Here is an 8,977-nt window from a genome sequence, read left to right on the forward strand (position 1 = left end):
ATTCAGTAAGGGGCCCACACTTTCCTTGACCTTCTTTTTGTTGCTAACATACCTGTAGAAACCCTCCTGCATACCTGAGCAATATTTTTATACTCCTCCCTGGTCATTTGTTTCCACTTCTTGTAAGCTTCTTTTTTAGTGTTTAAGATCAGCAAGCTTCCTGCGCTAAAATGATGGGTCCCTACAGCTTGAGCTAAAGAGCTAGCCTGAAGGAGGAAAAGGGGCAGGAATGGCCTGTAGAGTCCTGGCTAGGAGCAATAGACCAATGCACAGAGGACATCAGTTATAGCTTCTGCTAAGCAACAGCAGGTTCCATAGCATAGTGGTTATCACATTTGCTTTATAACCAGGAGAGCCTGGGTTCATGACTCAGTTTTAGTGACACTGTGTAATACCAAGTCCCATTCTAGAGCCTAGCAGCTGCACCACCAGAATTGCCTAATCAGAGCCATCCCGCCACTGCTGGGGAAGGTTGCTGTGAACTCTGCCATCCCCAGAATGGACAACCAACTGTGACCGGACCTCGTCATCACCAATGAGGACTGGAAGAAGATCATCATGGTGAATGTCACAGTTCCCTTTGAAAACAGGATCTGCGATGCCTGATCTTGAAAGTTGGAGAAATATGCCTCTCTGGCCGACACCTGGAGAGCTAGGGTCTACGAGGTTCAAACTCACATGCTGATTGTGGGGGCGCATGGGATCCCAGTAACGAGTGAGTATTGTGAGAATGCACAATCAGTCAATCCTATGCTTGGCTGATGCAGCAACTCATGGTGTCGGATGCCATCAGATGGTCAAGGGACATCTATCTAGAACACATCACTGGACATCGGCAATACCAGGAGAGATGAACTGGAGCCCCCATGAGAAGCAAAGTTGAGAAAGTATTGGACATACCTCCCTGATGGATTGTATTTTCTAAGGGATAGCTGCAGGAATCAATTAATTTAGAACAAGACTTAACTCAAGCCTACAACCTTTGAATTGCTGCGCTGCTCTAGAAGGCCAACATGCTATCCAGTCTGCCGCAGAGCCACCTAGAACATGCTGCTTTCACCCTTCACGTAGGGAAAATACACATATCCAGGAGTTAACTGAGTAATTCCAGGGCGTCTTTGACATCAGAGGGACTTAAGCTGTAGCGTGGCTGTCAGCATGGATAGGAGAGGGAAGATGGGATAGGATGGGTCCCTCACAGAGAGCATGGGAGTCGAGGAGCTGGGCTGTGAATGGGCTACAGGGGTTAGTGGTGTTAAATGTCCATGGTGGGGCAGGTGGAAGGGGCTGACAGGAGACAAGGTGGGATTTGCAGCGACTGGTTTCATCTTTCATCCAAGTTACTCAAATCTCAGCTTTTCCAGCCATCCCCTGGAATTCACTGCCAGGAACTAGTCTGAGGGAAAAGCTAGAGAAAAGCTAAGCCAGACCCAGTGAGTCAATGGGGGCTGAAGTTAATCACTGATCTCTGTGCTGTTCAGATGAAGACTGGCAATGAGGCGGATCATTGGCTAATCCAATACATTAAGAACTGGGGAACAGGAAAATGGTTTCAATGACTCATTCCAAAGATTCGCCCAGGGTACTGGCAGGCACAGACAGTCCTGCATCCATGGGTAAATCTACGCTGCAATTAAAAACTCACAGCTGGCCTAAGGGGCTGTTTATTTGCATGTAGCTGTTCTGGCTCAGGCTACAGCCCAAACTCTGGGACCCTACCACCTTGCTGGGTCCTAGATCCTGGTCTCTAGCTCAAGCCTGAAGGGCTATACCTTGCCATTAAACAGCCCTCCCTTAGCCCCTGGTGCAGGACAGCTGTGGGTTTGCAGGATATGGTCAAATAGAGGTGACACTGGGCTTTGAAAGGGAGAAAAAAACATTACTACCAGAAGTGGGGTTCGAACCCACGTGGACATATGTCCATTGGATCTTAAGTCCAACGCCTTAACCACTCGGCCATTCTGGTGAGTACACAAGGAAGTCTGCATTGCACCATAGAGATTCTTACTAGAGCCTGACTCCACACCACATTTGAGGCATTGCCACTATCCAGAAGCCCTTGGGGTTAACCGGGTAATTACATGGCTTTTGAAGTACAAGGAACTCAAGCCCTAGCTTGTCTGTCAGCACAAACAGGACATGAAAGGTGTGACGGGGTGGGTCCCTCACAAAGAGTGTGGGGGCCCAGGAGCTGGTCTAAAAATGGGCTACATTGAAGGTGAGTTGTATTAAAACACTGTGAGACAGGTGGAGGGAGCTGATTGGTCCGAGCCTATAGGGGGTGTGGCTAATGTGCTATAAAGTAGGCAGCCGGTTTAAAACAAACAAAGGGACGTGCTTCACACAATGCACAGTCAGCCGGAGGAACTCATTGCCAGGGAATGTTGTGATGGCCAAAAGTATAACTGGGTTCAAAAAAGAATTAGATAAGTTCATGGAGGACAGGTCTGTCAATAGCTATTAGCCAGGATGGTCAGGGATGTGACCTCATGCTCTGCATGTCCCTAAGCTTCTGGCTGCCTAATGCTGGGACTGGATGACAGATCGCTTGATTATTTCCCTGTTCTGTTCATTCTCTTTGAAGCACCTGGCATTAGCCACTGTCCGGAAGACAGGCTACTGGGCTAGGCGAACCATTGGTCTGATCTGGTGTAGCCAGTCTGATGTTTTTAAAGTCTGCTCTATGGACCTAGCAGTCATTCCAGTCTGCTAGCTCAGCCTAGCCAATGGTACTTCCAGGCTGAAGTCTGGGTTATGTTCAGGTTTTGTACTGGCATAACTATTTCAATGAAATAATTACACCAGTACAACCCCTAGTCCCTCTAAGCCAGTCTCAATCAGGTGTGAAATTCATAGATTTTAAGACCGGACAGGGCCATTAAATCAACATTACTAGGTTGATATCCACAGGACAGAGAAACTGACTCACTCAGACCTGTATTGAAGCCGATAACTTGTGTTTGACTAATGCTGATCTTAGAAGGGCATCAAGGCGGGATGGGAAGACATCAAGAGATATAGGAAGTACTGACCTGCAGGTCTCTCAGCTCCTCTCACAAGGCTCATGCTACTGGCTCTGCCACTCATCATATTTCCCTCTGGGTAGACCAACCTCTTCTGCAGTGGGGCCTATTCCTGATCCTGAGGGGACAGTGCTTTGCAGATTGTCTCTGCTCTAGTTACAGAGGGTCGGGAGGGGGTGAAAGCAGTACGGGGGGATGGGGAGTGTTCTGTCCTGGACCAATATTCACACCCACTTTTCCTCAGGGGGAGATGAAAGAACCACATGGAAATAGGAATTGCCATAGGTCAGAACAAGCATGGAGATGAGGGCCTGCCCAGCCTGGCCTAGAGCTGGAGGAAACCTAGGAAATAAATCTCACAAAAAGAAAAAAATCCTTGATTAAAAAAAAGAAAGGTTTTTTGTTTCACTTAATATTTTTCAGAACATTTTTCATATTTCAACTCAAAATTTCATGTCAGTGGGATCCCCCAGACACTTTTTCTTATTTTTCATTCCCCTCCCTCAAAAAAAAAAAGGGGATTTGGAGAGTTAAACCCTCTCATCCACACCCTCTTTTTTCACATTTTTCTGGTGAAAAGTTGTTGTTTTTTCAGAAGGGCGAAAGAGGGGAGTTTCCCCTCCATTTCCAAACAAAAAGTGTCCAACATTTTTGTTAAACATTCGCATTTCAAAAGTTCACAGGAAGAGGAAAAATTTTGATGACACAGTGTTGGCAGAAATGGGTTGAGTTGTGTATAATTTGAAAGCCCTTTCTCCCAATGGTACCAAAGATGACAAACCCAGAACAATTATAGAATCATAGAACTGGAAGGGACCTCGAGAAGTCATCTAGTCCAGTCCCCTGCACTCAAGGCAAGACTAAGTATTATCTAGACCAGGGGTGAGCAAACTACAGCCCGTAGGCCAGATCCGGCCCTCAGGGCTTTGGATTGGGCCTGCAGGATCGCCACCCCCATGGTGCCGCAGGCCCCGCACCGCTCCTGGAAGCGGCTGGCACCACGTCCCTGAGGCCTCTGCGCGGCCCTCCCCTGTCAGTTCCACACTCGAAGCTCCCATTGGCCGCGGTTTCCTGTTCCAGGCCAATGGGAGCTGCGGTGACTGGTGCTTGCATGCGAGGGAAGCGGACAGAGCCCTTCTCCCCCCTTTCCCCAGGGTCCACAGGGATGTGGTGCCGGCCACTTCTGGGAGTGGCACGGGGCCAGGGCAGGCAGGCAGGCAAGAGGCACTGGGCTGGAGCCTGCACCCACCACCCCTCCTGCACCCCACACCCCTGCCCTGAGCTCCCAAACCCCTGCTCTGAGCCCCCTGCTGCACTCTGCACCCCTTCTGCACCCCAACCCCGTCATGATCCCCTTCATGCACCCCAAGCCCCTGCCCTGAGCCCCTGCCCCACTCTTGCACCCCAACCCCCTGCCCTGATCCCCCTCCTGCACCCCAAACCCCTGCTCTGAGTCCCCAACCCCCAGCCCCCTCCCACAATCCGCACCCCTCCCTGCACCCCAACCCCCTGCCCTGAGCCCCCTTCCGCACTCCGCATCCCTCCCTGCACTCCAACCCCCTGACCTGATCCCCCTCATACACACCACACCCCTCCCTGCACCCCAACCCCCTCCCCTGAGCCCCCTCGTACACGCCGCACCCCCGTCCACACCCCACAGTCCCTCCTGCACCCCAACCCCATGCCCCATTCATGGCCCTGCATGCAATTTCCCCACCCAGATGTGGCCCTCAGGACAAAAAGTTTGCCCATCCCTGATCTAGGCCATCCCTGACAGGTTTGTCCAACCTGCTATTAAAAATTCCCAATGATGGAGATTCTACAACCTCCCTAGGCAATTTATTCCAGTGCTTAACCACTCTGACAGTTAGGAAGTTTTAACTAAACCGCCCTTGCTGTTTTTTAAGCCCATTGCTTCTTGTCCTATCCTCAGAGGTTAAGAACAATAATTTTTCTCCCTCCTCCTTGTAACAACCTTTTATGTACTTGAAAACTTATCATATCCCTTCTCAGTCTTCTCTTCTCCAGACTAAACAAACACAATTTTTTCAATCTTCCCTCATAGATCATGTTTTCTTGACCTTTAATAATTTTTGTTGCTCCTCTCTGGATTTTCTCCAATTTGTCCACATCTTTCCTGAAATGTGACACCCAGAACTGGACACAATACTCCAGTTGAAGCCTAATCAGCACGGAGTAGAGAGGAGGAATTACTTCTCGGGTCTTGCTTACAATACTCCTGCTAATACATCCCAGAATGATGTTTGCTTTTTTTGCAACAGTGTTACACTGTTGACTCATATTTAGCTTGTGATCCACTATGACCCCACATCCCTTTCCGCAGTACTCCTTCGTTATGTAGATATATATTTGAGAAAATGGTTAAAAATCATTTTTTTAAATTATACGTTAACATGGGCATGTCAACCATGCAGCCCTCACAAAGTTAAAGGACGGCCCTTGACTGACACTACTGTGTTATCAGTTAATGCTGACACCTAATTAATTTTTTTTATGTTACAGATGACTATAAATAGAAGGAAGGCTTCAAGTTGATTGCTGTCATTGGCAAAAAAGAAGTGGTTCAGTGGTATTGATTATCCATTTTGTTTATTATGTCAAAAGGGTTGTGATGTCAGCATCCAGCCAGAAATTACCAGAGTCCATCAGCAAGCAATATGCACAGAGTTACATAACATAATTAATTACAATCCCAAAGTAATTTATTACATAAATCCTTGATTTTACTGTGGTCTTGATGATTTTTAGGCATCAGTGGGGAGACAAAGAGTATCACCTAGTAGCTGAATCTTTGGGGACTACCACCATGGAGGACCTAGTCAAACACAATGCTTGGTGGCACCTACCATGCTTCAAGAAGTTCACCCATAAACTGAATTTGGCAAGGTTGGAGAGGAAATACATCAAGCATCTAGGGAAAAGTTGAAGATGCTGGGACAAGTGCCAGCTGTGGCCAAGATTCACCTTATAGTAGGTTCCAAGGCAGGCGTTGCAGGAACACCTGCTTCTTTTGTAGCAAGCTGGAAGCCCGAAGGCAACTGTTAAGCACAGTTTCACTAGTGAGCCATGTGAGAAACTGTATGAAGCAACCACTCTTAGGAAATAAAAGGGAGAGATGAGGGAATTCTCAACCTCACAGCTTCCTCCCCCGCCACCCCGGAGCTGTTAAAAATCTATGGAAGCCAGTAGTAGGTAAAGCACAGGCAATCCAGGAAGTTTTTGGAAAGTGTAGGGGACAATTTCCTGGTGCAAGTGCTGGAGGAACCAACTAGGGGCAAAGCTTTTCTTGACCTGCTACTCACAAACAGGGAAGAACTAGTAGGGGAAGCAAAAGTGGATGGGAACCTGGGAGGCAGTGACCATGAGATGGTCGAGTTCAGGATCCTGACACAAGGAAGAAAGGAGAGCAGCAGAATACGGATCCTGGACTTCAGAAAAGCAGACTTTGACTCCCTCAGGGAACAGATGGGCAGGATCCCCTGGGAGAATAACATGAAGGGCAAAGGGGTCCAGGAGAGCTGGCTGTATTTTAAAGAATCCTTATTGAGGTTGCAGGAACAAACCATCCCGATGTGTAGAAAGAATAGTAAATATGGCAGGCGACCAGCTTGGCTAAACAGTGAAATCCTTGCTGATCTTAAACGCAAAAAAGAAGCTTACAAGAAGTGGAAGATTGGACAAGTGACCAGGGAGGAGTATAAAAATATTGCTCAGGCGTGCAGGAGTGAAATCAGGAAGGCCAAATCACACTTGGAGTTGCAGTTAGCAAGAGATGTTAAGAATAACAAGAAGGGTTTCTTCAGGTATGTTAGCAACAAGAAGAAAATCAAGGAAAGTGTGGGCCCCTTACTGAATGAGGGAGGCAACCTAGTGACCGAGGATGTGGAAAAAGCTAATGTACTCAATGATTTTTTTGCCTCTGTCTTCACGCACAAGGTCAGCTCCCAGATTGCTGCACTGGGCAGTACAGCATGGGGAGAAGGTGACCAGCCCTCTGTGGAGAAAGAAGTGGTTCGGGACTATTTAGAAAAACTGGACGTGCACAAGTCCATGGGGCCGGATGCGCTGCATCCGAGGGTGCTAAAGGAGTTGGCGGGTGAGATTGCAGAGCCATTAGCCATTATTTTTCAAAACTCATGGCGATCGGGGGAGGTCCCAGATGACTGGAAAAAGGCTAATGTAGTGCCCATCTTTAAAAAAGGGAAGAAGGAGGATCCGGGGAACTACAGGCCAGTCAGCCTCACCTCAGTCCCTGGAAAAATCATGGAGCAGGTCCTCAAGGAATCAATTATGAAACATTTAGAGGAGAGGAAAGTGATCAGGAACAGTCAGCATGGATTCACGAAGGGGAAGTCGTGCCTGACTAACCTAATTGCCTTCTATGATGAGATAACTGGCTCTGTGGATGAGGGGAAAGCAGTGGATGTGTTATTCCTTGAGTTTAGCAAAGCTTTTGATACGGTCTCCCACAGTATTCTTGCCGCCAAGTTAAAGAAGTATGGGCTGGATGAATGGACTGTAAGGTGGATAGAAAGCTGGCTAGATAGTCGGGCTCAACGGGTAGTGATCAATGGCTCCATGTCTAGTTGGCAGCCGGTTTCAAGCGGAGTGCCCCAAGGGTCGGTCCTGGGGCCGGTTTTGTTTAATATCTTTATTAATGATCTGGAGGATGGTGTGGACTGCACTCTCAGCAAGTTTGCAGATGACACTAAACTAGGAGGCGTGGTAGATACACTAGAGGGTAGGGATCGGATACAGAGGGACCTAGACAAATTAGAGGATTGGGCCGAAATAAACCTGATGAGGTTCAACAAGGACAAGTGCAGAGTCCTGCACTTAGGACGGAAGAATCCCATGCACTGCTACAGACTAGGGACCGAATGGCTAGGCAGCAGTTCTGCAGAAAAGGACCTAGGGGTCACAGTGGACGAGAAGCTGGATATGAGTCAACAGTGTGCTCTTGTTGCCAAGAAGGCTAACGGCATTTTGGGCTGTATAAGTAGGGGCATTGCCAGCAGATCGAGGAACGTGATCGTTCCCCTTTATTCGACATTGGTGAGGCCTCATCTGGAATACTGTGTCCAGTTTTGGGCCCCACACTACAAGAAGGATGTGGAAAAATTGGAAAGAGTCCAGCGGAGGGCAACAAAAATGATTAGGGGTCTGGAGCACATGACTTATGAGGAGAGGCTGAGGGAACTGGGATTGTTTAGTCTCCAGAAGAGAAGAATGAGGGGGGATTTGATAGCAGCCTTCAACTACCTGAAGGGGGGTTCCAAAGAGGATGGAGCTCGGCTGTTCTCAGTGGTGGCAGATGACAGAACAAGGAGCAATGGTCTCAAGTTGCAGTGGGGGAGGTCCAGGTTGGATATCAGGAAAAACTATTTCACTAGGAGGGTGTTGAAACACTGGAATGCGTTACCTAGGGAGGTGGTGGAGTCTCCTTCCTTGGAGGTTTTTAAGGCCCGGCTTGACAAAGCCCTGGCTGGGATGATTTAGCTGGGAATTGGTCTTGCTTTGAGCAGGGGGTTGGACTAGATGACCTCTTGAGGTCCCTTCCAACTCTGATATTCTATGATTCTATGAAAGCGATGCTCTGGGGATCAAAGCTCACTATAGCAAACAGCATTCTGGGACACTTACCAGAATGGCTGAGTGGTTAAGGCATTGGACTTAAGATCCAATGGACATGTGTCTGCGTGGGTTCGAGCGCCACTTCTGGTAGAAAAGATTTTTTTGCTTCTCAAGCACCCAATATCTCCACCATTTAACACCATAAATAAAACCATTTTCCTTCCCACAGTTTTTCATTTAGTGGCGAAAGATGAATCCTCTTGATTTTCAATCAAGAATCAACCAACACAAAAGTAAATTCCCAATTTAGCCCCTTCCTAACTCATTTAGTCTGGCTCAGCTTTTACAATAGCACTCAT

At 47.9% G+C, this 8,977-nt stretch overlaps 2 non-coding genes across 2 annotated transcripts; one reads left to right on the top strand and one right to left on the bottom strand.

The window, feature by feature from the left end:
- Positions 1–1,883: 1,883 nt before the first annotated feature.
- Positions 1,884–1,966, bottom strand: TRNAL-UAA (transfer RNA leucine (anticodon UAA)). The gene has a single exon. It is a non-coding gene; the product is annotated as a tRNA-Leu (tRNA).
- Positions 1,967–8,685: 6,719 nt separating this feature from the next.
- Positions 8,686–8,768, top strand: TRNAL-UAA (transfer RNA leucine (anticodon UAA)). The gene has a single exon. It is a non-coding gene; the product is annotated as a tRNA-Leu (tRNA).
- The last annotated feature ends 209 nt before the right edge of the window (positions 8,769–8,977 follow it).

The sequence above is a fragment of the Chrysemys picta genome, chromosome 4 (assembly GCF_011386835.1).
Source record: "Chrysemys picta bellii isolate R12L10 chromosome 4, ASM1138683v2, whole genome shotgun sequence".
Taxonomy (NCBI): domain Eukaryota; kingdom Metazoa; phylum Chordata; order Testudines; family Emydidae; genus Chrysemys; species Chrysemys picta.